Source organism: Arachis ipaensis, chromosome B05 (assembly GCF_000816755.2).
Source record: "Arachis ipaensis cultivar K30076 chromosome B05, Araip1.1, whole genome shotgun sequence".
Classification (NCBI taxonomy): domain Eukaryota; kingdom Viridiplantae; phylum Streptophyta; class Magnoliopsida; order Fabales; family Fabaceae; genus Arachis; species Arachis ipaensis.
Window position 1 is genome coordinate 121,402,691 of NC_029789.2, and position 20,681 is coordinate 121,423,371.

The following is a 20,681-nucleotide window of genomic DNA, read 5'->3' on the forward strand; positions in this document are numbered from 1 at the left end:
TCCATCATGGACATAAGTGGAAATGAACAGTCCGTCTAAACCTTGTCTGTGGTATTCTGAGTAGGATATGGGAAGGGATGGCTGTGACGAGCTTCAAACTCGCGATTGTTGGGTGTGTGACAGATGCAAAATGATCAATGGATCCTATTCCAGCATGATCGAGAACCAACAGCTGATTAGCCGTGCGGTAACAGTGCATTTGGACCATTTTCACTGAGAGGACGGATGGTAGCCATTGACAACGGTGATCCACCAACATACAGCTTGCCATGGAAGGAGCCTTGCGTGCGTGAAGAAGAAGATAGTAGGAAAGCAGAGACTCAGAAGACAGAGCATCTCCAAAACCTCAACCTGTTCTCCATTGCTGCATAACAAGTATTATTTATTTTATGTTAATTACTCTTCATAAACCCAATTATTTTTATTACTAATTTCCTGACTAAGAGTTACAAAATAACCATAGCTTGCTTCAAGCCGACAATCTCCGTGGGATCGACCCTTACTCACGTAAGGTATTACTTGGACGACCCAGTGCACTTGCTGGTTAGTGGTACGAGTTGTGAAAAGTGTGATTTACAATTTCGTGCACCAAGTTTTTGGCGCCGTTGCCGGGGATTGTTCGAGTTTGGACAACTGACGGTTTATTTTGTTGCTTAGATTAGAAAAAATTTTTCTTTTTAGTTTAGAGTCTTCTATTTTTATTTTTGGTTAAAATTTTTAAAACACTTATTTTATTTTTCTTAATTATTTTAGAAAATTTTCAAAACAAATAACTTCATAATTTAGTCTTCTGTTTGAGTCTGGTTTCATATTTTAAGTTTGGTGTCGTTTGCATAATTTTATTATTCTTTTTTTTTTCGAATTATCAGTGCTCAAAATATAAAAATTTTTAAGTTTGGTGTCCTTTAGGTTTCTGTTTTCTTAAAAATTTTCAAAAGTTGCTCTTAGTGTTCATTTTTTATATTCAAAGCTTCCTTGTTTGTTTTCTTTGTTTTGATCTAAAAACTTTAAGTTTGGTGTCCTTTTTCCTGTTTTTCTCTTTCTTCATTAAATTCAAAAATATTTTCTCTCCTTATTTTAATTGATTTTCGAATTCTGCCTTTAAAAATTCAGATTTTTATTTTAAAACTTCTTATTTTATCTTACCTTAGTTTTGGAATTTCAAAATTCAAATCTTTCAAAATTCATATCCAAGGTTTTTCAAAATTTTTTAATTAATCAATTATTTTAGTTTTCAAAACTTTTATTTTATTTTCCATTTATTTTGTTTTATTTTATTCGGTTGCTTTTAATTAAATAAAATAAAAATAAAAATATATTTTATTTGCAATTCATATCAATTCCCTTTTCTCATCATGGACATAAGTGGAAATGAACAGTCCAGAAGGACTCTGGGGTCATATGCTAACCCCACTACTGCTGCATACGAGAGTAGTATATGTATAACTCCCATCAAAACAAGCAGTTTTGAGCTAAATCCTCAGCTCATTGTCATGGTACAGCAAAATTGCCAGTATTTCGGTCTTCCATAGGAAGAACCTACTGAGTTTCTGGCGCAGTTCTTGCAAATTGCTGACACAGTGCGTGACAAGGAGGTAGATTAGGATGTATACAGATTATTACTGTTTCCATTTGCTGTAAAAGATCAAGCTAAGAGGTGGTTAAATAACAACCCACAGCAAGCATAAGAACATGGAAACAGTTATCAGACAAATTCCTAAATCAATATTTCCCTCCAAAAAGGATGACACAGCTAAGGCTGGACATCCAAGGCTTTAAACAAGAGGATGATGAATCCCTTTATAACGCCTGTGAGAGGTACAGAGGGATGCTAAGGAAATGCCCCTCTGAAGTATTTTCAGAGTGGGTGCAGTTAGACATCTTTTACTATGGGCTTACAGAGAAAGCTCAAATATCTCTATATCACTCAGCTGGTGGATCTATACACATGAGAAAGACAATTGAAGAGGCTCAAGAGCTTATTGATACAGTTGCTAGAAATCAGCATCTGTACATACGTAGTGAGTCCTCCATGAAAGAAGAAGCTAAGGCAGTATCAACTGACTTTAGTCCTTAGGAACAAGTTGCTGAACTCAATCAGCAACTATCTTCTATAACAAGGTAGTTAGCAAAATTTAAGGAGATGCTACAAGAAACCAAAAATGCTAACAAGGATATGGAATCACAATTGAATCAGACAAGACAGCAGCTATCTAAACAGATAATAGAAAAATGTCAAGCTGTTCAACTAAGGAGTGGGAAGACATTGAATAATTCAGCTCAAGGTAGCAGAAAGGCAAGAAAGGAACAACTGACAGAGGATGACCAAACCACTACCCAAAATCTCTCTGAGGACAGTAAGAGCCCAGAGAGGAACAATTTTGACATTCAAACACCAGAAAAGGGTGAAAATTGGCATTAAACGCCCAGTGGATGCCCACTTCTGGCGTCAAACACCCATTCATCCCCCTACCTTAGCGTTCAAACGTCATTGAGGGATCAGATACCTGCAAGTGCTGATAATAACTCCTTCAAGAAGGCTTCTCAACCTGCCTCTGTAGGAAATAAACCTGCAGCAACTAAGGTTGAAGAATATAAAGCCAAAATGCCTTATCATCAGAAACTCTGCCAAGCGGAACAGGATACACAATTTCTCCGCTTTGCAGACTATCTCAGGACTCTTGAAATCAAGATTTCGTTTGCAGAGGCACTTGAACAAATACCCTCTTATGCTAAGTTCATGAAAGAGATCTTACGTTATAAGAAGGATTGGAGGGAAACTGAAAAAGTATTCCTCACTGAAGAATGCAGTGCAGTCATTTTAAAGAGCTTACCAGAAAAGCTTAAGGATCCTGGGAGCTTTATGATACCATGCACAATAGAGGGTACTTGTACCAAGACAGCTCTATGTGATCTTGGGGCAAGTATCAACCTAATCCCTGCATCCACTATCAGAAAGCTTGGCTTGACTGAAGAGGTCAAACCAACTCGGATCTGTATTCAACTTGCTGATGGCTCCATTAAATACCCATCAGGCATAATTGAGGATATGATTGTAACAGTTGGGCCATTTGCCTTTCCCACTAACTTTGTAGTGCTGAAAATGGAGGAGCACAAGAGTGCAACTCTCATTCTAGGAAGACCCTTCCTACCAACTGGACGAACCCTCATTGATGTCCAAAAAGGGGAAATGACCTTGAGAGTCAATGAGGATGAGTTTAGGCTGAATGCTGTTGAGGCAATGAAGCATCCAGACACATCAAAAGACTGCATGAGTGTTGATATTATTGACTCCCCAATAGAGGAGATCAACATGGCTGAGAGTCTCGAATCAGAGCTAGAAGACATCTTTAAAGATGTTCAGCCTGATTTGGAGGAATCAGAGGAAATAAAAAAAACCTCTGAAAATTCCTCAGGAAGAGGAGAAACCTCCTAAACCCGAGCTCAAACCACTACCACCATCCCTGAATTTCTGGGAGAAGGTGACACTTTTCCAGTGATCATAAGCTCTGCTTTAAATCCACAGGAAGAGAAAGCACTACTTCAAGTGCTAAGGACACACAAGACAGCTCTTGGGTGGTCCATAAGTGATCTTAAGGGCATCAGCCTAGCAAGATGCATGCACAAGATCTTATTGGAGAATGATGCTAAGCCAGTGGTTCAACCACAGAGGCGACTAAATCCAGCCATGAAGGAGGTAGTGCAGAAAGAGGTCACCAAGTTACTGGAGGCTGGGATTATTTATCCTATTTCTGATAGCCCTTAGGTGAGCCATGTCCAAGTTATCCCCAAGAAATGAGGCATGACAGTGGTTCATAATGAAAAGAATGAACTGGTTCTTACAAGAACAGTTACAGGGTGGCGTATGTGTATTGACTACAGAAGACTCAATACAGCCACTAGGAAAGATCACTTTCCTTTATCATTCATAAACCAGATGCTAGAAAGACTAGCAGGTCATGAATATTACTGCTTTTTGGATGGCTATTCAGGTTACAACCAAATTGCAGTAGATCCTCAGGACCAAGAGAAAATAGCATTCACATGTCCTTCTGGAGTATTTGCCTACAGAAGGATGCCTTTTGGTCTGTGCAATGCACCTGCAACCTTTCAGAGGTGCATGCTCTCTATCTTCTCTGATATGGTAGAGAAATTTCTGGAAGTCTTCATAGATGACTTCTCAGTATTCGGAGACTCATTCAGCTCCTGCCTTGACCATCTAGCACTTGTTCTGAAAAGGTACCAAGACACCAACTTAGTTTTAAACTGGGAAAAATGTCACTTTATGGTGACTGAAGGAATTGTCCTTGGTCATAAAATTTCAAACAAGGGAATAGAGGTGGATCAAGCTAAGGTAGAGGTAATTGAAAAATTACCACCACCTGCCAATGTTAAGGCAATCAGAAGCTTTCTGGGGCATGCAGGATTCTATAGGAGGTTTATAAAGGATTTTTCAAAAATTGCAAAACTTCTGAGCAATCTGCTAGCTACTGACATGCTATTTGTGTTTGACACAGAGTGTCTGCAGGCGTTTGAAACTCTAAAAGCTAAGCTGGTCACAGCACCAGTTATTTCTGTACCAGACTGGACATTACCATTCGAACTAATGTGTGATGCTAGTGACCATGCCATTGGCACAGTATTGGGATAGAGGCATAACAAGCTTCCGCATGTCATTTATTATGCTAGCCATGTTTTAAATTATGCACAGAAAAATTACACAACCACAGAAAAAGAGCTGCTTGCAGTGGTTTATGCCATTGACAAGTTTAGATCATACTTAGTAGGATCAAAAGTGATTGTGTACACTGACCATGCTGCTCTTAAATATCTACTTACAAAGTAGGATTCAAAACCCAGGCTCGTAAGATGGGTGTTGCTTCTGCAAGAGTTTGATATAGAAATAAGAGACAGAAAAGGGACAGAGAACCAAGTGGCTGATCATCTGTCCCGGATAGAACCAGTAGAAGGGGTGTCCTCCCCCTCTATTGAGATCTCTGAAACCTTTCCGGATGAGCAACTATTTGCCATTCAGGAAACGCCATGGTTTGCAGACATTACAAACTATAAAACTGTAAGATTCATACCCAAAGAGTACAGCAGGCAGCAAATAAAGAAATTGATTTCTGATGCAAAGTACTACTTATGAGATGAACCATATCTCTTTAAGAGATGTGCAGACGGAATAATCCATAAATGTGTGCCCAAGGAAGAGGGACAGAATATCTTATGGTATTGCCATGGATCACAATATGGAGGCCATTTCGGAGGTGAGCGAACAGCCACCAAGGTTCTCCAATATGGCTTCTACTGGCCTACTCTCTATAGAGACTCCCGAGAGTTTATACGTAACTGTGACAGTTGCCAGAGAGCTGGTAATCTGCCTCATGGTTACACCATGTCTCAATAAGGGATCTTGGAGATTGAGTTGTTTGATGTATGGGGTATTGACTTCATGGGGCCTTTCCCACTATCATATTCAAACATGTATATCCTGGTGGCAGTAGACTATGTATCTAAATGGGTAGAGGCAATTGCAACACCCACTAATGATACTAAGACAGTGCTGAAGTTCCTCCAGAAACATATCTTCAGCAGGTTTGGTGTCCCTAGAGTACTAATCAGTGATGGGGGCACTCATTTCTGCAATAAACAGCTTTACTCTGCTATGGTCCGATATGGAATTAGCCACAAAGTAGCAACTCCATATCATCCACAGACAAATGGGCAGGCTGAAGTCTCTAATAGAGAACTAAAAAGAATCCTGGAACGGACTGTGATTTCCCGTAGAAGGGATTGGGCAAAAAGCTTGGATGATGCTCTGTGGGCATACAGAATAGCGTTCAAGACTCCTATAGGAACCTCTCCATACCAGCTTGTGTATGGCAAGGCTTGTCATCTGCCTGTGAAACTGGAGCATAAGGCCTACTGGGCAACCAGATTCCTAAACATAGATGCTAAGTTAGCTGGAGAAAAGAGATTACTCCAGTTAAATGAGCTAGAGGAATTCAAACTCAATGCTTTTGAAAATGCGAAAATTTACAAGGAGAAAGCAAAAAGGTGGCATGATAAGAAAGTGTCATCTAGGGTCTTTGAAACAGGACAGAAGGTTCTGCTGTTTAACTCTAGGCTCAGATTATTTCCTAGGAAATTAAAATCCCGGTGGAGAGGACCATATGTGATTACAAGTGTGTCACCATATGGCTATGTGGAGCTTCAAGATATTGATTCTAATAAGAAGTTCATTGTTAATTGACAGAGAGTCAAGCATTATCTTAAAGGCTTTCTGGCGTTTAACGCTAGCCAGGGTACCTGGCTGGGCGTTAAACGCCCAAAAGAAGCAACAAATGGGCGTTAAACGCCAGAATGGGTGCCATTCTGGGCGTTTAACGCCAAGAATGTGGAGGGGAGGAAGTTTTGTTTCCAACTCAAATTTTTTTTTTCAAATTTTCATGGTTCCATCCAAAATTTCTTGCATAAACATGTTACAAGTTATCATCTTTCAATTTCAATTTCAAAAACAAAACAAATTAAAAATAAATTTTTCTTTAATCCTAAAAATCTTTCTCAAATCTTCTTTAATTTCTTTTCAAATCTTTTTCAAAACTCATCTATCTTTTTAATTTCTTCTCAAATCTTTTTCAACTCATCATACTATCTTTTCAAATTCAGATTTATCTTTTTCAAATCTCTCATATCTTTTCAATTTTAAAACTCCATTTTTTTCATATCATATTTATCTTTTACAAATCATATCTTCTATCATATCTTTTTCAAAATTTTTGAATCCACCCCCTCCCTTATAAATCCACACTCGGCCTCCCCCTCTCCTCCATAACTCGAATTTGACTCTCCTTCTATTCCTCTCCTTTCCTTTCTTTTGCTTGAGGACAAGCAAACCTCTAAGTTTGGTGTATTTTTTGTGATCACTGAGCTAAGATTCACTAAGATCATGGCTCCTAAGGGAAAACAAACCACTTCAAGAGGCAAGAAAAAGAACACTCCAAAACCACTTTCGAATCAAGAGAGGTTCTTAACCAAAGAACATGCAGACCATTACCACAAAATAATGGGTCTAAGGTCAGTGATCCCGGAAGTTAAATTCGATCTGAAAGAAGACGAATATCCAGAGATCCAAGAGCAGATTCGAAATAGGGGCTGGGAAATTCTAGCTAATGCTGAGACAAAGATGGGTAGAAATATGGTTCAGGAGTTCTACTTAAATCTGTGGCAAACAGATAAGCAGAGAATGACTGGAATCGCCTTCTATACCTTTCGAACCATGGTCAGAGAGAAGATTATTTACTTCCACCTGGAAAAAATAAGAGAGGTCTTCATGATGCCTCAACTACAAGATGATCCAGAATCCTTTAATAGGAGAATGGTGAGATTTGATAAGCGCTTGGACCAAGTTCTAGAGGACATGTGCATCCCTGGAACCAAGTGGATAACCAACACAAAAGGTGTCCCAAATCAACTCAAGAGAGAAGATCTCAAACCAGTTGCTAGGGGCTGGCTGGACTTTATTGGGCGTTCTATACTGCCCACCAGCAACCGCTCTGAAGTCACTGTTAAAAGAGCAGTGATGATCCACTGCATTATGCTGGGAAACGAAGTGGAGATTCATCATCTGATTTCCTGTGAGCTCTACACAATTGCAAACAAGAACTCCACTGATGCAAAATTGGCCTATCCAAGCTTAATTTCTCTGCTATGTAAAGATGCTGGGGTAAAGATGGGAGTGGATGAGTATATCTCAGTCGAGCACCCAATCACCAAAAAGTCAATGGAAGGACAACAAGTGCAAGATAACTCCATCAAAAGGAGGGCACATGAGTTCCTCCCAGAAATCCCTCAGATTGACTACTGAACCCGCCTAGAAGCATCTGTCACCAAGCTGTAAGAAGCTATGGATCAACTGAAAGAAGAACAGCAAGTTCAAAATAGCATGCTCTGAAAACTGCTGAAGGAACAAGAGAAGCAAGGGCGTGAGCTACAGGAGCTGAAGCGCCAGACACCCCACAGATTGAAGGAGCATCCATCTCCTAAAATAAAGGTTGTTGAGTCCTAATCTTAACTCTGTGATAACTTTTACTATTAGAGATCTACCTTAGGAGTCACTTGAATAATAGTAATTAGTATGTTTATTTTTTTTTTAATCTCCAAGTAAGCTATAATTTATTTTTCTCATCATCATTAAACATGAATAAAATAGCAGATTTTTTTAGAATAAGGAGGCAGTTTTATTTTTGAGTTCTTAATAAGAAAAATTCAAATTATTTATATGTGGTGGCAATACTTTTTGTCTTCTGAATGAATGCTTGAACAGTGCATAATTTTTGATAGTGAAGTTTATGAATATTAAATTTGTTGGCTCTTGAAAGAATAATGAAAAAGGAGAAATGTTATTGATAATCTGAAAAATCATAAAATTGATTCTTGAAGCAAGAAAAAGTAGTGAATACAAAGCTTGCGAAAAATAAAAGAAAAAGAAAAAGCAAGTAGAAAAAGCCAATAGCCCTTTAAACCAAAAGGCAAGGGTAATAAGGATCCAAGGCTTTGAGCATTAATAGATAGGAGGGCCTAAAGGAATAAAATCCTGGCCTAAGCGGCTAAACCAAGCTGTCCCTAACCATGTGCTTGTGGCGTGAAGGTGTCAAGTGAAAAACTTGAGACTGAGCGGTTAAAGTCGTAGTCTAAAGCAAAAAGAGTGTGCTTAAGAACTCTAGACACCTCTAACTGGGGACTTTAGCAAAGCTAAGTCACAATCTGAAAAGGTTCACCCAGTTATGTGTCTGTGGCATTTACGTATCCGGTGGTAATACTGGAAAACAAAGTGCTTAGGGCCATGGTTAAGACACATAAAGTAGCTGTGTTCAAGAATCAACATACTAAACTAGGAGAATCAATAACACTATCTGAATTCTGAGTTCCTATAGATGCCAATCATTCTGAATTTCAAAGGATAAATTGAGATGCCAAAACTGTTCAGAAGCAAAAAGTTACTAGTCCTGCTCATCTAATGAGAATTTGAGCTTCATATGAAACTCTGAGATGTTATTGCCTCTTAATTTTCTTTCTATCCTATTTTATTTATCTAGTTGCTTGAGGACAAGCAACAGTTTAAGTTTGGTGTGTGATGAGCGGATATTTTTAGTAGGATCTAGCTACTTTTTAGTATATTCTTATTAGTTTTTATGTAAAAATCACATTTCTGGACTTTACTATGAGTTTGTGTATTTTTCTGTGATTTTAGGTATTTTCTGGTTGAAATTGAGGGACCTGAGCAAAAATTTGATTCAAGGCTGAAAAAGGACTGTAGATGCTGTTGGATTCTGACCTCCCTGCACTCGAAATGAATTTTCTAGAGCTACAGAAGTCCAATTGAAGCGCTCTCAATTGCGTTGGAAAGTAGACATCCTGGGCTTTCCATCAATATATAATCTTCCATACTTTGCTCGAGTTGAGATCACGCAAACTGGCGTTTAACGTCAAGTATCTACCCTATTATGGCGTTAAACGCTGGAACTGGCATAAAAGTTGGAGTTAAACGCTAGAACTGGCACAAAAGCTGGAGTTAAATGCCAGGAGCAGCCTATGCACGTGAAAGCTTCAATGTTCAGCCCAAACACACACCAAGTGGCTCCCGAAAGTGGATTTCTGCACTATCTATCTTAGTTTACTCATTTTCTGTAAACCTAGGTCACTAGTTTAGTATAAAAACTAGTTTTAGAGACTTACTATGTACCTTATAACATTTTACATTAGAATTTTGTATCTCTACGGCATGAGTCTCTAAACTCCATGGTTGGGGGTGAGGAGCTCTGCTGTGTTTTGATGGATTAATGCAATTACTACTGTTTTCCATTCAATCACGCTTGTTTCTATTCTAAGATATTCACTCGCACTTCAACATGATAAATGTGATGATCCGTGACACTCATCACCGTTCTCAACGTACGAACGCGTGCCTGACAACCACTCCCGTTCTACCTTAGATTGAGTGTATATCTCTTTGGTTCCTGGTTCACAAGCTTGACTGCCTCTCCTGACAACAGAGCAGTTAAATTCGTGAGATCAGAGTCTTCGTGGTATAAGCTAGAATCAGTTGACAGCATTTCTGAGATCTGAAAAGTCTAAATCTTGTCTGTGGTATTCCGAGTAGGATCTGGGAAGGGATGACTGTGACGAACTTCAAACTCATGAATGTTGGGCACAGTGACAGTATGCAAAAGGATCAATGGATCATATTCCAATATTAGTGAGAACCAACAGATGATTAGCCATGTACATGGACCCTTTTCACTGAGAGGACGGCTGGTAGCCATTGACAACGGTGATCCGCCAACATACAACTTGCCATGGAAGGAGCCTTGCGTGCGTGAAGAAGAAGACAGTAGGAAACCAGAGATTCAGAAGACAGAGCATCTCCAAAACCTCAACCTATTCTCCATTACAGCATAACAAGTATTATTTATTTTATGTTAATTACTCTTCAAAAACCCAATCATTTTTATTACTAATTTCCTAACTAAGAGTTACAAAATAACCATAGCTTGCTTCAAGCCGATAATCTCCGTGGGATCGACCTTTACTCACGTAAGGTATTACTTGGATTACCCAGTGCACTTGCTGGTTAGTGGTACTAGTTGTGAAAAGTGTGATTTATAATTTCGTGCCCCACAAGTCATGAGCAAGCAATTAAACTAAGATTTTGCAAGCAAGAAATCTTAAAGTGCAAGAAATTAAATCAAGCAACTAAAGCAAGGTATGAGCAATTTCAAACTAATAAGAGAACATCCAATATAATTCTACTCTAAAACTAAACAAGTAACTATAACTAGAATTAAACAATGGAAATTTTTGGGTTTCAAATATGAATAATAAAAGCAACTCTTGGCTAGGCATAGGAATTGGTATCACTATCCTTGTCTAATAACCATATCTTGACAATTATGAGGAACCAAACTCATTAAGTTTACTTCTATACTTGAAGTATATTAAATGATTTTATCAATATCAATCTATAAGGCCCAACCTAGCTACCAATTGACTTAGTAATAGGCTAGTGTCAATAGTTATCAAATTGACCACTAAGGGTTCTCAAATCACCAAATCCATTAGACCCAATGACTTAAGTTTACCCAATTCCCTTAGCCTAGGCCAAGAGTAAAGAAAACTACTCCATAATCAAAGGAAACATTTCATCAAACACATGGTAAGCATTACTGAAAGACATATTCAAAATGCAATTAAATTGAATTTAAAATGTACCCACTAACAATTATCAATGGAAAATCACTCAAATAACACAATCAATCATGGAAATCATCAATGTAACATTAACAATTCAAGATCCACAAGATTCACAAAATGGGTAGAAAATGGAAAATAACAAGAAAACATGAATCTAACACAAGATCTAACCAAAATTATACTAAGGAATTCAAATTAAGTAATCAAAACTAGAAATCAACAAAATCCAATTCAGAATTTCAGCAATGGGAGATCAAAATCAAACTAGATCTAAAGGAGAATAAGAGTTTCTCTCTCTAGAAGAACAAAAACTAAAAACTAGCTAAAATTGTGTCTCCATGTGTAATGGATGATCCCCCCTTTTTCTCCTAGAGTTCCTAGGTCTTTTCCATGCAAATTCAGCTTCAATTTGGGCCTGTCCAGCCTCAGAAATCGCCAGACACGATTTCCTTTAATGAGGTCACATGCAGCTCGTCACGCGTACGCGTCATGTACGCGTGCGCGTCGCTTGAATTTTCGCGATCCACGCGTGCGCGTCATGCATGCGTGTGTGTCGATGGAGATTATGCCAATCCACGTGGATGCGCCATTCTTCGCGCGCCACACTCAACTCCTTACATCCACGCGTGCGCGTGGTGTGCGCGTGCGTGTCGAAGCTGATTTCCCAAAATCTAATTCTTCATGTTCCTTTCACTTGTGCATGCTTTCTTTCTCTCTTCTAGGCCACTCTTGCCCTATAAACTCTGAAATCACTCAACAAACATATCACGGCATCGAATGGCAATAAAAGAAGATCGAAATATGGCAATTTTAAGGCAAAAGAAGTATATTTTCCATCATGAAGCAATATTAGGAAGAGAACACAAAATCATGCAATTTTTGTGAATAAGTATGGAAAATATTGATAAAACCCCCCAAATTCTACAAATATAAATCACAAAATTAGGGTTTATCATGTTTTCCTCTCTCTCTCTCTCTCTCTCTCTCTCTCTCTCTCTCTCTCTCTTTCTCTCTATCTATCTCTCTATCTATCTATCTATCTATCTATCTATCTATCTATCTATCTATCTATCTATCTATCTATCTATCTATCTATCTATCTATCTATCTCAGCCATTCTTACTATTAGGGATAACTCTAATCCCTTTGAGCTGCTTTGTATTAGAGATAATTTTAGAGTATTAAAGTATTATTTATTATAACATGTGTTGTATTGCTATTTTATAAAAAAAATTAAAGGGACTAATTTCAAAAATATAGATCCACATGTCTACATATCTGGTATGTAATTTAGAGCTGAGTTTCAACAAAATAATGTAGGGCAAGAATAAAATTGAATATTATCTTTACTTAAATACTTGTATAAATTTTAAGAGTATGTACGCATACTCACCTTAAATAGCAATTTATCTTACTTGGTTTAATTTAATCAAGTAGTTAACTCACTCATTTGTTTAAACAAATATTAAAAATTTAAATTCTGTTTGTACATGCACTAACTCATTGATTAAGACAAACTCTTTAATAGATAGTAATGTATAATAATTTATGGAGTATCAATATAATACTAAATTTACTATTGCTTTTACTTGCCTTTTCAATTAATAAAATCTAATTCTTCTATAAAAAATGAAAAAAAAAAATTCTCGCACTTCACTATTTGGGTTAAGTCCCAATTTAAAAGGAGTTAAATCCAAGTTTAGAACCATGGTGGAGCTTGATAGATCCGATGGCTAACAAATCATCCATATGTTCTAAGAGATTTTATAGTTAACGTTTTAAGAAAGATAATATTTTTCGAACTTAGTGTGGCTCTTTAGGAGGCAATCATACTTGTCACTAGTATACACTACACACACTTTACTTAAAGATTTTCTACTCTCTTCATTGACACTTGAACCTTGAAATATGGTTTAAGATGTTTACAAATTTTTTACTAGTCTCAGAGCCTCACCATGATGTGTTCAAATTTTTTTTGTCAAAGTGTGGGCCAAAATCCAACCCACACTAACAGGAACAAAAGCTAAACCACTCCACCCAAGTAAATTCCCAAAATGGTCTTCTAGATTGGACCCGTGCACCAATCTTGCCCCTCAGTTTCCAATTGCTCTAAATGCACCCTCTAATTTGAGCTCTGTGCGAAATCCTAGTCCTTCCACCCAATTCCAGCATGACTCAGCAGCTGGAGCACTGAGCTGGGGGTTCCACCTCCACGTAGGATGCCCGAACGACGTCGTTTTGCTTGGAGGGGGTGGATAAATCAGAACGGTGTCATTTTGTGATGGAGGGGAATTGAAAGGTTGCTTGGGAAAAGGGTTGATCATTCGTTGGTCTTTCTTCTACTTCTCTTCAAACGTTTCTTCTCCCTTTCATCTAGAGAATGCGGTCACAGTAGGGCTCATTCTCGTTAATGCTTTTCTTAGTTCATTGCCAGGAGAAGGAAGGACGCCAATCGTAGAAAGTTGGTGAACCAGAGGGTATCATCATCGTCAGCATCAACAAAGTTAGAAATATAATGTGTAGTTGAAGTTTAAATTTTTTTTTGGCTTTTCATTGATGGCTCTTCACGTGAGTTGTTGATTGAAGGTGATTTTATCTTTGTTTGGTGTTTTGTTGAGATTTCTATGTTGTTAGGTTTTTTGTGGTTACGATGTTACTATGGGGTTTGGGTTGCTCTGTTTTTTTGATGTATCAAACATGGGCTCTTTCCTCTAATGATACATTTGTTTAGTTATAGTCAGAAGTTTGTGTTGCATGTGTTTAATTTGTTTATTTATGTATCTTGCAGATGGATGAAGTACTAGACATTATGTTTCATCATGGAGGAACTTTCGAAAAGGGTGTGGATGGAAAGATTGGTTACTATCCTGACAACAGAAACTGCCTGGGTGATGTTGAGGTGGATCGGCTGGGTGTATTTTACCTGATAAACTATTATAAGGAGCTAGGTTATGACAGAATGAAGGATGTTTGGTGGCTTATACCTGGAAAGAGCATATGGGAGGGATTGAGAAAGTTAAACAGTGATGCAGACCTAAGAGAAATGTGTGAGATGGGTTCACAGAATGAGGGTCTTGTTGATATCTACATTGAACATGAGGTTTCGTCACCTGAAATGATACAAGGGAAGGAGGTTATGGTATATGTTGATGATCAAGTAAGGGACCTTGGGATGCAAGCAAAGGAAAATACAGCAACTGACCCACACGATGGTGCTATCTCAAATGATGAAAAGAATCCTACTGATAATGTTAGTCGACCTAGGGAGCAAGGGGTTAAAGCCTCTGTTAAGGTGCCGATTGAACAAAAACTTAAAAAGAAGGCCAAGAACACTCCGAAACCAACTCAGACAAAAGTGAACAGGAGGTATTGCCTGAGGTCTGCAACTGGAATAGGAGGCATAAAGGGTCAGAAAAGGGGGGCAGGGTAGCAAGATGCCAGTGATGTTGCTGTCCTCTGATGAGGACTCCTCTAATTCTGATGATAGTTCAGAAGATGAGCCTTATACACCAGTAAGGGAAGACAGCTCATCTAATTCGTGTGCTGCAGACCCTGTTTGTTCATGTAAGGTAAAAGGCAAGAAGAAAACAACAAATAAGAGTGATTTACAGGATAAGGGTAAGGGAAAGAATAAGGTGAAGGAGAAGATTTGTGTTGATGACGACACTTTTGTGGAGGATGTTTCTGATGTTGAAGTGGATCTTGGATTTGTAGGAGCTGGTAGGAATGATGATTATGATGCATACGATCCTGGGACCGATTCTGATGGTGCCAACTCGTGGCATTCATTTTAGATGAAGACCCCACCCAATTCTGAAGATGAATTAGAAGAGGAGACTGAATCTGATGAGGTGTTTCCAGTTTTTAGGGAGGGGGCTAGGTTCGGGGAGCTTCACTTAGAGGTGGAATGAAGTTTAATACGAAGTGGAATTTTAAAGAGGCTGTTAGGGAATACACCATCCAAGAGGGAAGGCGTATTCGATTCAATAAGAATGATAGGAAGAAGCTAAGGGCAGTTTGCAAGGTGAAGGAATGCAGCTGGGTTATTTTTGCTTCCAAGGACTGAGACGATACTTGTTGGCAAGTGAAGACTTTCAGAGATGATTATACCTGTGCAAGGGAGAATAAGAAAAAAACAGCCAATCATAACTAGGTTGCTAGTAAGCTGGTGAAGAAAGTGAGAAAGTATCCCAACTTCAGACATTGTGATGCAAACACCTTCTTCAAGACCAAGTATGATCTATCATTGAATAGGAATTCAATCTCAAGGACACTATTTGATGCTAGAAACGTAGTATATGGTGATGAAAAGGCACAGTATGCAATGGTAAGGGACTATAGAGAGACACTGTTGAAGACCAACCCGGGTTCGACTGTCCAAATTTGCACCATTCCATAGCCAAACGGTGAGGTGATATCTGAGAAAATGTATGTGGGACTGTGCACGAGCCACAACCTTTGAGGAATTCAGGGAACACAGGGAAAAATTGAAGCGGCTTAATCCGGATGCATGGGCATACCTTAAAAAGTGGCCAACACATTCTTGGACAAGATCTCAGTTCAGTCACAAGCCAATGTTAGATTCAATATGTAACAATGTATGCAAAGTATTCAACGCAAAGATTAAGGAAGCTAGGAGGAAGCCGATAATCACACTGTTGGAAGAGGTTAGGTTGTTCGTAATGAGGACAATGGCAAAAAATAAAGTGAAGCTGGATAATCATGTGGGGATACTTCCTCCGGTGATTAAGAGTAGACTGGAAAAGTTAAGGAAGGAATCTAAGCACTGGCAACCAATTTGGGCTGGAGACACCGGATACGAGAAGTTCGAGGTACATGGACACCCTACGCACCATGTAGTGGATTTGGGGAAAAAGCTATGTACTTGTCAGTTTTGGATGCTAACTGGTAATATATTTAAGTGTTAATTAATTATTTAAGTAGTCTGCCTAGTGACCCGAATTAATTATTCACCAAATCGTTATTACTGTTTATGCTGTTGCAGGAATCCCATGTGTTCACGCTTGTGCTGCTATTGCTAGAGTGAACAAGTGGCCAGAGAATTTCTGCCACAAGCTCCTAACAATGGAGTCGTACAAAGCCACTTACTCCCACCACATAAACCATTTACCTGGCCAACAATTATGGTAAAAATCTGAGAACAATAGACCATTGGCACCATTGGTTAAGAGGAAACCGGGATAGCTCCAAACCAAGAGGAGGAAGGATGCGAATGAAGGAGGTCAGTCTAACAAGAAATTAAAGCCAACCACCACTCTGAAGTGACAGCTACGACCATTCACTTGCAAGTTTTGCTTGCAGAAAGATCATACAAAAAGAGGGTATGAGAAGAAGAGGGCTGCAGAAGCTGCTGCTGCTGCTGCCAAAGCTGCGGAGGCTGCTGCTAAGGACCCTAAGGCTGCTGCTCAGAATGTTACTGCAACTGCCTCTGCGTCAGCTACAACAACTACTTCTAATGCAACTCAAGCTGCAAGTACCTCTGCTACTGCAAGAGGATCTGGAACTGCAACAGTGTCTGCTACTGCTATTGCATCTGCCCATGATCCTGCCCCTCTTGTGGAAGTGGATATCCAGCAGGCTGAGATTGATCTATCTCAGCCCTCATACTCTGAAGCCGAAGACTCCCAAAAGGTATTGTGTATAATAATGTTTCATGTAATGTGTTTTTATTATTTGGCGTTTATCTTATTTTCTAGGCCTTATTACTGTCTGCATTGTAGGAGCATCAACAAAAGAGGAAGACACCTACAAGACCTGGAAAACTGCCACTTAGAAGAAGGTCACCTACTCCAATTAGCTCTGCATCATTAAATCCAATGGAGGGAGCTACTGTAGCAACTGCAGCACGGCTGGCCAACTTCCTCAAGTTTGTGCCCACCCCAGGGTTCAAACCGCCAAGAAAGAAGTGATTATGTCCATAGCTTTAGGTTGAAACTCCAAAAGTTTGTGTGTTTTGTGAAACAATTATCTTTGTCTTTTTTGTTTGGCCATGGTGATTCATAGACACCTCTGCAACTTTTAAATGCTAATTAAGTTGTTGGAATATAGCTGAAACAATACTCAGTATTTTTTTGCTTGTTCTTGTGATCACTGCATTATTGCAGAAGTTTATATGAACTAGTGTTACTGTCATTCAATTATGAATTATGCCTTATGTTAGCTTTTGCTATTGTTGCTTATCCATAACATAATTGGGTGTTCAATTTCGTTTACAAAAACAAAACCATAGGAACAACCCACCAAACAACACAATCATTCAATATATCAAAACCAATCTAATATCAATTACATTGTTTATAAAATGGATTGCACTAATATCATGGTTCTGTGCTTCAGTTGTGAGCCTAATCAAACCTTCAACAGTAACATCAACACAAACACAAATAACACGAATACCCCTAAACCAAGCACTTGGACCATCACTTTTACATTTCTCACATTTGCTTCCAGTTTACCCACCTTCCATGCAATGTTCATCTTCATCCCACCATGCTCATCTTCTTCATCAGACTTCACCAGCACCTCATCCTGTACAGAATCTGCCTAGACAAATAATTCACACTAATTCTTTCCACTAGTCTGTAAATATGCATCAACCTTATTAAACAACTACCTCAAATAACCAACACTTGAAATTTTAGCCAGTAAATGCACTCACATTATAATTGGGATACCTGAAGAATGGCTTATTAGGATGCGTCTTCGTCCCTGACCACCGAAGGATAGGCCTGCACCCACAACCGCTCCACTCTGGAACTACTGAATACCGGCTACGCACATTGTTCCTTTTCCAGTTTCCGGTCGCAGTGGAGCGATTCGACCTTCCAAAAGCGTGACTGTTACTCATGGTAGGAGAGGAGGAGGAAGAAGAATAACAGGACGAAATCAAACAATAGCCAGACCAAGAAGAGGGTAAAAGGCGAAGAGCTTTAGCTGGACGACGAACTAATTCATAGAGGAAGAAGAAAGAACTACGTTTGGTGCAAGGGACTAATTTGGGGATTTTTTTTTATCATATTCCACATCAGCTAGCCGTTTAAGGCATCCTATGTGGAGGTGGAACTGCCAGCTCAGTGCTCCGGCTACTGAGTCATGCCGGAATTGGGTGGAAGGACCAGGATTTCGCACGGAGCTCAAATTGGAGGGTGCATTTAGAGCAATTGGAAATTGAGGGGCAACATTGGTGCACAGGCCCAATCTGGAGGACCATTTTGGGGATTTACTCCCACTCCACCCACATGATTAAAATAACTTAGCAATACACCTTCCCTAATTTTAAAAACTCCCACCTAATAATGTTGAAAACCTTAAATACTCCTTACTACTACAGTGAGATGGAACTCTAATGTTTAATGAAGAGAAGGGTGTTAATACGCTGATATTGCTTCCATGATGAGGTAGTTGTTGCTGCTAATTTTGTGCCTTAGTTGCAAGCTCTACCGATAGAGCCTTTTCTCTCAACAGATTAAATGTCTCCATCCACCATTTCACCCCTCACTCTTGATGAAGTTACCTTCTAACAATGGGACCTTCTACCACAGTGCTATCCACCACTTCTAGATGACAATTTTTGATAATTAAATGCTTTTGACTTTGAATTTGTTGCCTACTTCTCTATTCCAGTTTTGCTGTGATGATTGCAAAATTCGCTTGGATGTTGACGGAGGAAGAGTCTTCGGTGGTATGAAAGAAGGAAGGACCAAATTAGTCTCATATCTCCTTGAATTGTTGAGAGATAAAGTTTCAGGTCTCTCTTTTTCAATAATGGAGATGATAACCGATGGAAGTTCAACTCTCCAATTAGGCAGAAGTATCTCCAGAGCTCGTTGTCTTGAGTTTGTTTGCCTCCCTTGGCATCTAAGTGAATCCACATAGGAAAAGATTTGTTTTGAGATATTTAATGTCTTCTATGATGATGTCTATCTCTTCTATATTTTTTTCTGACTTGATTGCCTTCACCAACTGTAACCAGTCTGATTCCATTAATGCCTTTCTTATCTCTAAATTTTCTACTAGAATTAACGTATTCCTAATTATTATTGCCTCTGCCATTACAGCTGAACTTGCTTTTAATTCTTTTGCTTATCCTTCTCTCCAGGCTCCATCACAGTCCTTAATTACCATTATTGTTATTACTGTGTTTGTGACTTCATCAAAAGATGAATTAACATTCAACTTGATCTAGTCTCCTATTGGAGGTCTCCATCTTACATGTATTTTTTTTTCTTTTTTTTTTTTGATTTGGTTGACGCTGTGCTAAAATTTCCATTGAATTCTAGAATTCTGCTTTCTGTATTTTTGCATAAATGATAGTTGACATAAGATCTAGTTTTATTTGCTGAAAATTTACTGCATTTCTAGTATTTCAAATTGCCAAATTAATTGTCCTAGGCTGCTTCATCTCTTATCTAAGTTCTATTTTTCTTTTTTTTTTTAAGTCTTTTTCATTTCTATAGTAGCCAATCGTCAAAGAATACAGTTTTCAGTGTTTGAATGCCTTAAATTTGGGCTCCAAACTAAGTGGCTCTCGTCCACTCACATATACAACAATGCATGTTTAGAGGTCTCCTCCACCTAAAAACAAATAGGACATATGGGGTTGTTAGCAATTGTCCTCATAGAAAAGATATTTTGCACTACTTTTCACAAAAATATCCTAATTTTCTAGAAAACTTGCATTTTTCATATTCCTTTCCAAAGCTCTTTGAGATCTGCACTAGTGGTAGGCATATCCTCTATTCTTCTTTATTCCTCCCTCTTTGCCACATAGTATGTGGTCTTGACCGTAAAGGAGTCATCTTTGGTGTAGGACTAAATTAGGGAGTTTTAGCTTTTGACTTTGCTCAATGGAGTTTGATATATTCTTTTCCAGATATACGGAGAAAATATCTCATATATTATCCTTTTGTTCTATTTCTTAGCTTGGTTGATAAGTTCCGATACCTTTCTGACAGGTTGGGAATTTGTTTTTAGTGATGAGTCCACTCCCATGATCCAGTTATCCTCCTAGATGTTTATGTCCTTACCCTCTCTTATGCTCCACCTTGTACTTTTTTTTAAATTTCTTCCTTTTATCAAGCTCTTTTATATCCATGTTGAGTGTCTCTTCTCTTTTACCTCTCAAAACTCTTGGTCTAGAAAATAGATTTAAGAAGTTTTACCTACAGAACTTTTGGCCTCTTTCAAATTCTCTAAGCTTATTTTGCCAATTGAGCTGTATTTTAATTTGATGAATGAATTCTTTGAAACCTAGTCTCCCATCTTTTTTTCTTGTGCATAGCTTTTCCCAACTTTTTTAATGTATTCTTCTTTCCTTTTCCGGATAATTTCACCAAAATCTTGCAACTTTAGCACATAGTTTCTTGCAAAAATTTTTAGTAAACCTTAGTACACTCATGGCGTAT